General features: G+C 28.9%; 1 protein-coding gene across 2 annotated transcripts in view; it reads right to left on the bottom strand.

Moving 5' to 3' along the window:
* LOC142322134 (glutathione S-transferase-like) overlaps positions 1 to 12,622 on the bottom strand; it is a 223,015-nt gene that overhangs the window by 39,771 nt on the left and 170,622 nt on the right. The gene's annotated exons all lie outside the window — the stretch shown is intronic.

Below are 12,622 nucleotides of genomic sequence, written 5' to 3'. Positions count from 1 at the left end.
TTTATTTTATTATAATATAATAATTTAAAATTTATTAAGTTATGCAAAAGATTTTACTACCTTTTCATTTCTACGATGAACACCTACTTGTCTTTTCAATAATATGTAATAAAATATATAAAAATTTCGCCCTGATTTTTGCGCTTCGGTAAAATTAAGTCAGACTGTAGTTCTTGCAACCCAATCTAAGGGATAAATTTAATGGTTTCACATGAAATCTAAAGTGAAAAAAATAGGACCTATTACGGTATTTTTAATAATTTACGAGAAATCTGGGGTAAAAGACAAACGACTGAAGTCATAAAAGTCACTATTTTAAGTTTAGCGTAAAATAACTTTGTTAAATAGGTAATATAAATACATAAAAGTTTCAAAAAAAATTCGTAGAGAATTAATTTGAATCCGAGTAAAATGGTAAATGAACATTAAATAAAAACGTAAGAATTTTGTAGTTTATTTAAAACAAAAAAAAAAAAAAATGAAAGTGTAGCAGGTCTTAACTAGATATTAAATGAAACAACGTTTTCAGTGTTTTGTTTTACATGCTACAATGAAAATACTAAAAATATTGAGGTTAGGTTGACATTCAAAATTAAGAACGGTTATAAAATTCCAATTTTTAGAGGTAAAAGAGTCTATTGATTTAAAGAAAATAATTCAGTAATTGAATTTCATAGATTAAAACAAAAAAAAAATCTAAAATAAAGTTAATTAATAAAAAAATAAAAAATAATTAAAAAATGATATTAATTAAAAAATAAAAAGTTTAAAAGAAAATCCAATATTATTTCGGATGTATTTTTTTTGTATACTAAAAGCTATCACTCTGTAAAATTTTTACAAATCAAAGTTATAAAAATTTTTATGTTTTTTTTTTGTTTTTTATTTAATAAAATTAATCTTCTAATATATAAACTTCACACAGAAGTTTATAGGTTTACTGTTCCAGAGAAGTAAAGAAATATAGAAGTATATGTAGTATAAATATACTCGTATAATCTAATAATTTTTTTTTATAAACACAGCAACTCGCCAAATTTTAACGTAAGTAGTCAAGTTCAACGTGTGCACTCTTCTAGCTCGGCAGTTGTCTAGACGATAATCTAACTCTTCCAGATGTTTAGGAGCATCTGCAGCGTTATTAGACGAACAGATTCAACAATTCTCTGATTTAAATCGTCTAAAACTTGAACTTTTCTTTGGTACACACAACTTTTAATAAATCTCCAAGCAAAAACGTCCGTAGGAGTGATATCTGGACATCTAGGTGGCATGTAATTGTACCTCCTCGTCCGATCCAACATCCGCGGAAAGTGTTGTTCAACATGGTAACATCTCGATGAAATTATGGTGGAGCACTATCTTGTTGGTAACTGAAGTCTGCAGAAATATGAGGAACAGCAAAATTTTGAAGCATAGGTAGTGTGTCTGTCATAAAGGATACCGTGAAAAAAACGAACCGATGACGACATTTTTGTACAATCTTACCAGACGCTGACTTTCGGTGTGTCCCTTTCATTTTCGATTACTGTATGGGGGTTTTTAGTACCGCAAATTCGAAAATTGTATCTTTTAAATTTTTTGCATGTATGAAAGTTTGCCTCATCACTAAATAACCAACGTATCAAGATAATTACGATTGTTTTCGACACAGCGCATTGGTCGCAAACTGATATCTTAGGCGGAGATCATGTGGTTTAATATGATGGAGTTGTAACTTGTACGCTCTTAAACAGAGTCGATTATGAACAATGACGTGAATAGTGGAACGAAGAATTTTCAGTTCAAAATAGCCCGCCTGATTGATTTTTCAGGACTGGCAGTGAGTGCATCGCGTACACGATCCACAGTTACGTACTTTTGGATGATTTCCAGTTTGTGAAACCAAGCCTCCAGTCTCTTTAAAATTTTATCCCACTGACGAATAGACTTGGATGTAAAAGGATCGATATTCCATTCGGTTCGTACACCCCGTTAAACTGTAACTGACTGAATCTCCACTAACCCAAGCAATCATTGAACCTTTTGTTGTGCGGTCCACAACTCGACTGACTACTACTGATTACAATTGCATTGCGAGTCGATTTTCCTGCGCATGCGTATTCCACTGACTTTGAGAGTATAAAGAGCAAATCTTGAAAATATTTCCTGTCGATTGAGCCCACGTTTAAGAGCTTACGACTACTTGTTTTCTAAATATAAGCCGTTACTTTTGGATACCTTTTGCTCGGACACTTTGTATGTATGTATATTATGTATATATATATATATATATATATATATGTGTGTGTAAGTGTTTGTGTGTATATATATATATATATATATATATATATATATATATATATATATATATATGTGTGTGTGTGTGTGTGTGTGTGTAGGATACTTCGTTTTGTAGCGCAGGAGTTTTTAAAAATTATTTTTAGATTCGAAGTCATTCAAAACATCGTGATATATTCTTTTCCGGGAGGAACCTGATTTTATTTTAGTAATCTATATGTCTGATTTTACTATTACAGTTCGGAAAGTAGAGGTTAGAGAAAACGTTTTGCTACATTAAAATTTTGTTTGCTATTTTCGAAAATTTTATTGAGATATCTAATCTATTACTTACGCTTATAACCGCCGATCTGTGGTAAACTTAATCATAATTTTCGAATTATAAATTTCTTCTGAAGTTTTTGTAATTTTTCTTATGAAAATGTTAAATTATTATTTATGTACTGTTCAACTGCGATTATCATTAAATAAGTAACTAATTATAATATTTCTTTATTATTTCTAATTAAAAATAATTATTGCTGGCTGTTCTAGACGGGTTTGTTAGATCTCATTAAGGTAGTTAATGAATGTTTCGGTGAACCTCCTTTGGATATCATTAATCTTCATTAATTGAAAAGTGGAATGAATAATTTCGGTATAAAGTTTTTACAGGAAATTTATGATAATGAAAAATAGTTATATACCTGTTAAAAGTGTCATTAAATTAATCTTATCGATAAAAATGTACCGCAATAAATACCTAGCATACAGAAAATAGAATCTGTAAAACTACAGGAACCTATACATCAAGTTTTGCAAAGGTTGCTTAAATCTGTATTTCTTTTGAAAACGGATCAATTTCATCTAAGTATTTAAAACTCTTTTCAGGTCTATGTTAAAAAAGAATTAACTGTTCCTAAAATAATAATAAATATATTTTTTTAAAGTAGAGAATAATACTATTTTCGCGGAACACATAACATGGCAGTTCTTCGGTTTACAGGAAATGTCTTAATTATACTTCCGATGTTATTCTTAATGATTTATCCTATCTCGTAAAATATATTTAAAACATTTTATTAATTAAAATTAAATTAAAAGATTTCTCTTTTACAAATTACTTGGTAAATACTATTACTTTAAATATTAATGACGATTAAAGAAAGAGTGAATTTGCGTACCCTCATTTATTGTGTATTTAAATCTATACCCCTTCGGTTAGCTCTTTCAAAATTATAACAGTGAAAGTCGGTTATTATAACGAGATTCAAGTATGTATATGATAGTTATAAACGTATGATACAATTCATACCAGAAAACTTCTCCCCCCTCTAAACAAAAAGTAAGTAATTGATATTCAACATTAAAGAATAGAACATTCTATAAGAAATTTTCCTGAATTATAAAACAAAAATTAATATCACATTGCATAAAATTGTAAACACGTAGTACTAGTACACAAATAAAAAATTACAAATTTACTTAAAAATTGATAAGGAGGTTATTCTCTAAGTAAAACGCTGTAACTTGTGTAAATTACACTTTAATACTGTACTTAAACACCCTTAAAAATAATTATGATCGGTACACGCAATACTGTAAGCTTAAATCGATAAAATGTGAAATATTTTAACGTAACTTAAAAAAAATTGTCTATAGTTGCTTGCTTTTTATTCTTATACCTAAAATAGTCTTAAAACTTTTAAAAATCCTCTTAAAACTATTTAATCGTTTTATAAACTCTTCGCTGATATTGTTTCACAAAATTTCGTAAGCAATTCAAAACTGTCTTGAGTTGCACGGACGGAAATTACTGGATTATGAGTCATCTTGTCATCTTCATTTTCGCTTTCGCTGATTTACCCGTGCGTTTCTTATCATTAATTATTTCTTTATTCCGCTGGACTTGGGATTATTAACACACTGTTATCAGCATGCACATAATCATTCATAAATACATTTTTGGAATCATTGGCCCGAAGTAATTTGTCTTCTGGCTCGTAATCTTCTTTAGTTGCTGCTGTAGCAAGTTATAAGCGACTTTTACTGTACCTTGTTCTGTATTAGTTTATTTATTTATTTTTATATACAATCTTTCCCATGAAAACCTTTGATCGGATACAAGAAATTTATTTACCAACCGATTTGGGTGAGATTTTGTATAGACACCGAAATAAGTAAGTACTATTACTTTCAGAGAAAGTAACTCGGTGCTGTATTATAGATGCTTCATGTAAATAATTGTTATATGAAAGACTGATACAAGTGAAGTTACAAATTAGCATACTTTTTTCTGTCTAACAATGAATGTTTGTATTTACAGAAAGTATTTACACTCTGTAGGGAGATTTATATATATTAGTTAATTGACACTCAAAAGAGGTAAATCTAAATAATATTTGGTTTTGATAGTATTTTATTTGTTATTATTTTGTCAGTCTTATTTTTGTCACTATAAGTAAAATTTCCAACTTGGAAATTTGAACCTTCAACTGTAAGTATTATTTGGATTTTCTTATTTTTCTTATTATTATTTTTAAAATTTTTTTAGCCTTAATATTTAAGAAAACGTTGATTTTGGTATATTATTGTTAACTAACTGACGATATAAATGTAACTACAGATATTCTTTTTATTTTTTCAGTATTTGTACTATTAGACGTATTTTGAAAAATTTGTCAGCTTTTTATTTTACTACCTCTGAATAGGTTTTTTGGGATTAAAATTTATGACATTTCTAGTTCTCATTTATTATATTTTTAAAATTAATTTCTCATGATTTTTCCTTAAAAAACTTTTTTGGTTAAATTTTTATGAAATATCTGTGACGATAATTAACAATGAATAATGAAACTCCTCGGAGGTCTTATAACCACAGGTAAAATATTTTTTTACACGACTGCCCATAAAAAAGAGTGTAACGTATTTAGGGCGTATGCATGTTCCACTGAAGCAGTTCAACGACTGAACCGATTTAGATGTATGACCCCGCGTTGGAATCTTTACGTTACCGGAAGTGTCACAGGCTATATAAATATATATATATACCCAAAAAAATTGCAATGAAATTGTAAACCGTACGGTAAGAGTCTCGCAAATTTCATTTCTTCCGCTCAAAAAAAACTTCTGTAACATAAATAAAACTGTTTTTAACAAAACAATACTGATATCAAAAAAGGTAAGACACTACATTTCTATTATAAAAATCTGTTATTAATTTAGAATTTTCTTTAAAAAAATACATGTTAAATATATGCAATAGACAATAGATATACAATAACAGATAAAAAAACAATGTTTAAGCATTCCATATAATAAGCAGAAAAAAAATTGTTCCAAATACGTACAGGCCCGATTTCATTTATTAAACAACAAATAATCATAAGAATTGTATTATTTCTGTAAATGTGATATGTATTACATATAAATGAATTCGGACCGGAGTTTTGTAACAAATTATTTATTTTTTGCTTGTTATATGGAACGCTTAAACATTGTTTATTATCTATTATTGTATATCTATTGTCTGTTACATATATTTAACATGTATTTTTTTAAAAGAAAATTCTAAATTCATAACAGATTTTGATAATAGAAGTGTAGTGTCTTACCTTGTTTGATATCAATATCGTTTAGTTAAAAACAGTTTTATTTATATTACAGAAAGTTTTGTTTAATGAGCGAAAGAAATTATATCTGCTAGACTCTTAGTACGGTTTACAATTTCATTGTAATTTTTTGGATATCACTTCGTTTTGTTAGATTATTCTTTTATTTTTTTTTATGAATTACTGATTGTTATCTTATGGATGCTATTAAAATTTATTGTTATTAGAACAAACAAATTGAATTCCACGGTCAATTCATTCACTTCATACCATATTTTTCCTTTTTTAATAAAACTAGTATAATGAATGACCTTTAGGAATCGAAAATCCGTGATGTAATATTACACTTAATTATTTTGCAAGTGTAATCCTCGATTTTTATCGTTAAATTCGATTTTACCGATCGAATTTATTTCTGTTTTATTTATTCCTTTTTTAATAAAACTAGTATAATCTCTTGTAAACTAATGAAGTGATGGGAATTAAAAAAATTGTTTCATCTTCAGTACTTTCATTAACATAACACCATTTACTATTAAAACAATCTGTAATATATTTTCTTTTAAATTTTATTATTTTTAAGTACATTATCAAGTTTTTGTACGCTACCTAGTATTATCAAGTTCTGCTATCTAGGGGCGCGATTCGTAAAGGTACGTTAAAAAAATGAATAAATCGAGTCCCGAGGTTCATCAAATGGAAAAAAAAGTTGTCTAACAAGATTCGAGACATATTTTTTGAAAGTATTATTTATTACTAATCAATCTAATTGAACTGAAATATAATGTTTTCACGATTATTTATTTTTTCCCCATTTTCATTTCACTTTTAGATTAGGTCACGTTTAGAACTGTAAATGTAGTTCGTTGACTTCGTCGCCTCTTATCGATGAAGTTCTAACGAACTCCGTGATAAATAATTATATATGTAGTAATGGAGATTTGTCGGTTGAAGCACAACTTTAATGAATTGAATTAATGAACTGTGAACTGTGAGCCTCTAACACTTTGTGAGCTGGGTTTGAAGTGAATGATTCGAATCAATCGAATGAATAATATTACAAAAATAAAATAATTAAATTTACTTTAAATAAAATAAAATAATATTAAATAAATTAAAAACATTCTATTTAATTAAAATTCCTGTTTAATAAATCCTAACGTCATGCGAGACTAGACCAGTCATCACCATCAACTGGTAACAAACGTGGTGCCCCTGGGCTGCTGTTTTGGGAGGTGCAGTGGGATGCTTGTTTGCTCTCTGCAAACAATTTTACGATTTTCAAAAGTCAAACGGAGTATTTGCTAGTATAATACAAAATCACGATGGAACCAAACCGGAGCAAAAAGAGCAATATTTTTTCGGCAGTCGTTTTTTTTTTTAATACTTAATATTTATCTCTTGTTCTATAGAGCTAAATCCTCTTTTGAAAAATTTTTATTCTTTTATTTTTGTACAGTTTAAAAACTTTTTCATTTTTGTTTGTTAATGAAGTACTTTTATGATAATTATATATTTGGAAACAAACATTAATTTAATCTAAAATGTTACATAAATTTATTTATTAGTACCTATTATGGACAACTCTAACAATCATTTTCATTCTAGAAATTTTTAGGATTGTTATGTACTTGCAGTCTAAAACAATCTAATTTTTGAGAAGTGTGAATTCATTATTACTTAATGACTGTTATTCATCTTTATGTAAAATTAGTCGGCGACTGAGTTGGATCTATAATAAAAAATTGTCCCTATGTCGTTCATATTAGTCAATAGAAAAAATTATATTAAGATTTTATCACAATTTTTTTTGTTAACTTTTCTTATAATTTACTTAAATATTTTTTCTGATAAAACGGTTAATTATTTATACGTATGTTTTCTTTGAATGTGAAAATAAATCTAAGCTTTATTTACTATCATAGATGTAGTAGAATGGCTGATTTTATGATTATAATTAAGGTTTAGTATCTTTTAATAGCGTTTGAAAATTAATCTAAATTTAAATTAGTTTGAGTTACGTTAAAATGTTGAAGTTCAAGAACGATTTAAATCTTTTTCAGTTGAATGCACGAAGGTTTAAACACTGCTATTACACGATGATCATGTTGAATTATCTCTTTTCATATCAGTCATGATCGGATGAAAAAGCAGTTGTACACGGTTTTCCACGTATTTTTGTAGGGAGAATTAAGGTTACCACCTTGTAGTTTGGTGTATTAAATTTTGGTATCGTGGTTTTAGTTTATAATTTGCTTACTCCTGTAATAATTTTCTCATGTATAATTTTTAAATTATTCATGCTTTATATAAAATCTCAGTTATCTTATACTAGGGATATTTTAATTGCTATTTTTGTACTCATCAATTCTTTTCAGAAAAAGATTATAATGATTTCATTTATTACAGAAAAAATCTGCATTTCTTTGCATATCTTTGCATTTCTTTTTTATTTTTAACCTCCGGGACTACCGTTAGGTACTGCTGCAGAGAATGAGATGAATGATTTTGTAGCGTGTGAAAATACCATGCCTGACTGGGATTCGAACCCGGGACCCTCCGGATCTTTGCATTTAAATTGAACAAATGTTTCAAAAAAAATTCCAAAAGAAAGACACAAGATTTGATAAAAAGGATGAACGTATCAAGCGACTAATATTTTTAGTCTCTCTTTTTTTTCTGTAACCTCCGGTAACTACCGTTTAGATAATGAGGAAATAATATTTCCTCAAATAAACCTTCATAACCTTTTCCTTCATAATATTATTTATGAAATATTTCCATAAATAATATGAGGATGAATGAGGAAATATTTTTAGTCTGTCGCGGATGAAAAACCGAATAAAAAATTGGCAGTGAATTGCATAACTTTCTTAGCTACTCCGGTTAAGTTGTGCGATTCAGTCATTTTGAGCTCTGTTTGCATCTTTATGATAAAATAAATCCTTTTTGTTGAAAAAAATAAAAATAAAAATTACGAATTCTTTTTTTAACATTTTATGTAAAAATATTTATTTCTAATTTTATGATACACATCTAAATAAACAAAAAAAAAAAAATTATGTTTGTGGAGGGCGTAATGATAGTTGAACGTTGGAACTGTTGTTATGTGTTCTTGAAAAACGAAACGAACTTTTTTCATTTTGTAGGCTTCTATATTCAAGGGGAAGCGTTCGGGTAAAATTAATTTTTGGGAAAATAATCCGTAAGTGGTGATAACAAATTAAAAAAAAAGATTGTTTAAAAATATTAAGGGACGCTATGAATTTAAATAAGAAGAGTTTTAAAAACGAGAAATATCCAAAAAAGTTGCAAATGACCTCATTAATTTAACAATTGAAATTCAATTTTAGATTTGAAGGGAGAAATTGAAAGACGGTTTCATCGTAACTAACTGTTTTAGGTAGATTTCATAAGAAAGCTACCTATTGTAATGGGTACCATGATTCGACTTCCTGAAAATTTCGACATATCTTTACGATTCACATCCCCAGACCCCAAAACCACCGTCATTTCAAAAGTTTATGTATAAATTTATATATGTATATATTTCACTTTCTTGTGGACACGACAACTACCGTAATTTTGTACCAATCACTTTCATTGCTATATAAAATATAACGACCCAAAATCTTGGTCGAGTTCGTTAATGGGCAAAATCGGATCATGGCGGGTGTAAATGGGGGTTTTCGAAAAAACAAAATATCTCTTATATAATAGTGTCAAAACCTTCTTATTAAGTAAAATATCGAATTCGTTTAAAGCTCCTACTATTCTTTAGATAAGGATCTAAAACTTATCTAAGTAAAGTTTTTTAATATCACCAACCACTGGCCCAGGGGGTGGAAAAAATGGGGTTTCGAAGACAACAAAAAAATCATACCTCTCTTAATAGGCACAGTATCGAATCGGTTTAAAGTGGCTAGTCCTTTAAACATTACCTCAAACGTTTGTCTGAAACAATTTTTGATATGACCAACCCTTACGGCAAGGGATGACCAAAATGTTGCTGGAATTGTAAGACGATGGGGCTTGTCGTATGCTAGACATGCGAAACTTTTTTTCACATGCAACCATTGTGGAATTGAGTAAATTTGTTGTTTTTCTTAACTTTAAAGTGGAAATGGTTTTTATTTCCTACTTAGCACCGGTGGAATCTACCTATGCCTTCCGGCGTGCGGAAATGGATTTTTTATTTGTTAAGCTGGAAATTTATCTATTAAATAAAGTTAATGTAAGTTTAGTGTTATTAAAATAATTTTTTTCATAATTTGATTAAAATAAAATTGATTCTACATTTTTGAGCTTGTAAATCAAAATGCACCATAAAATATGAGAAAAATTGATTGGTTTACGTTTTTGTAGTTATGTTTGTGTGGGAGGTTTTTCCATGAGTTATTATGAAGAATTTAAGTTGCACTTTGGTGTATTTTTTCGAAGTTGTTATGGATTTAATTCACGCTTAAGAGTTTTTCTGTCTTTTTTTTTTTGGTGAGAATTATGAAAATCTCCGAGTGATTATATAGTGGCACATTACAAAAATGAGTGGTTCTCGAGAGATATAACGGGTTTAGTCTTTAAAAAGCTAGAGATTTGTACTAAGATCAATCCGAACGGCCGTTTTTATAGTACTATTTGTCATGCGTTTACGAAAGCAAGCGATCATGGTAAGTAAAGAATTCACATAAAAAGATAAAGAGAAAATCAAAATTAAATCTTTTTTGAAACTGTTTTTCTAAAAATTATTGCATGACAGGAATCAGCAACAAATTCTGTTTTTATAGTGCTACGTTTATCTTATTTACTGGATGACTGGAGTTAGTGACTTAAATTAACTTTATACTTGTAATTAAGCTGTCGGGTGTAGTGATAACGGTAACTTACTTTGAAGATCAAGTTGATCTTCAAAGTTCATCTCCTGACTATCATCAGGAGATGATAGTAGTTGTAAATTCTTTACGTCATTCTACACTGGAGAGGCAGCCCCCTTCTCAGTGATAATATACTGCGGTCGATTCCCCGTTTAGAGTAAGTCTTAAAAATTGCGGAATTCACTACATTACCGCAGAGCGGGATACGGAACTCGGAAATCAAAACGGAAAGAAAGCGGACTAAAAGTTTTGAAGCGGAACGTAAACATTATGTGGAATGTGAGAACTTCGGAAAAGGCGTGAGCTCTGAAAATTTTAAAGTTATTTGTTATCAAAGAGTGGGAATCAACAGCTACGTTCATTAGCCCAGTGGAAATTGGTAGTGTAGGAAAAGATGCCTTGCCTGACCGGGATTCGAATCCGGGACCTTCACACGAAATGTCGATACGCTACCTACTCAGCCACGGAGGTCGGCAGAAGAAAATTTAAGAAAAATGTTAAGAGAAAGGGGAGGAAAACCGAGAGGGAGGTTATTGGATGATGTAGAGGATGAGATCGAAAAAATGGAGGTTGTTGTGAGTCGGGATGTCGGGACGAATGTAAAGTCCTCCATAATTGTAGCCCAGAGCGGTAAGTAAACCAGCAAGTAAGTGACGTGGAAGTAAAGATCTAGAAATAACTAAGAATGACAAATTTTTGTAGGTGTCCCATTAAGGTGATGTAGAAAATAACTTGATGTAGAAAAGTTTTTTATGAGGAAAAGTTCTTTGTGGCAGTCATCTTAATTTCATTGTAATTTATTCTACTTTAGACGAAGTTTAGAATCTCTATTAAAATTAAGTTGTTATTTAATTAAAAAAGTTATTTTTTTTTTTTACCAGACGCGTCGCTTTAGTTATGAATTTTTTATTTATGTTTAATGTACGTTACGTTTTCTGATTAAAATAAATTACCTGCTCGTCTATTCTGTGTGTTCGAAGAATATTTATTAAAATACACATTTTTATATTAGTAAATATATGTTTATTCCCTAATAAAAATCAGTGTTTTACGTATGATTTACTAAAACATTAACAAAAAAAATAACTCACAGGAAGTTTATACTTTTATAAAAAAAAATTCCAAATTTTTCAATTTGATCTGGGTTACGCGTATAATAATAATATTAATGATTGATTTTTCATTATAATCCTATTTATAATATTGGTACAACAGAAGTGGATTTTACTTTCACAGCTGAAAATGGAAGTATTGTGATGACGTTAAAAATACGAAACTGAAATATGATTTGATCCGTATTGGTATACGCTGTGATCTTAAAAAACATAAAGAAATGTCATAGTTTAAAATCTGCGATTCAACGGTTCACATAACGTCGGATCTCTACAAAAAAAAGATGAAAGGAAGTTATAGATTGAGTTGAGAATAAATATTCTTCTGCAAGATATTTTATATAACTGATTTATAACACGTTTTTTTTTTAAATTTAGATTTACTTCAGAGTCTTCTTGTTCATTGATTTATCGTTTCATTTTATCTTATTTTTTTAAAATTTAATCTACGTTAATCTTCAGTCAAATGGATCTGTTCAAATCCTCTTCAATAATCTGCGACGTCATTTCTTTTTAGTTATGTTAAAATATTCAATATGGTCTATATCTGATGAATTATCTCAAACAGAAATCATCTGTGATATTGTTTTTTTTCATTCTAATTTTATTTTTACAATCTTAGCGATGTGCTTATACAATTTTTTAAGTACTGCATGATATCGATTTCTTAAATCGCAAAATTATGATGCGTTTTAAAAATTATCAAAAAGTTTTGTTAAAAAAGGGTTGAAAAGGCAATTAATGGAACTTATATTTTCTTATTTGGAAA

Source organism: Lycorma delicatula, chromosome 3, assembly GCF_047948215.1.
Source record: "Lycorma delicatula isolate Av1 chromosome 3, ASM4794821v1, whole genome shotgun sequence".
NCBI classification, from domain to species: domain Eukaryota; kingdom Metazoa; phylum Arthropoda; class Insecta; order Hemiptera; family Fulgoridae; genus Lycorma; species Lycorma delicatula.
Note: the sequence above shows the minus strand (reverse complement) of the source record. Positions and strands in the feature narration are given on the sequence as shown.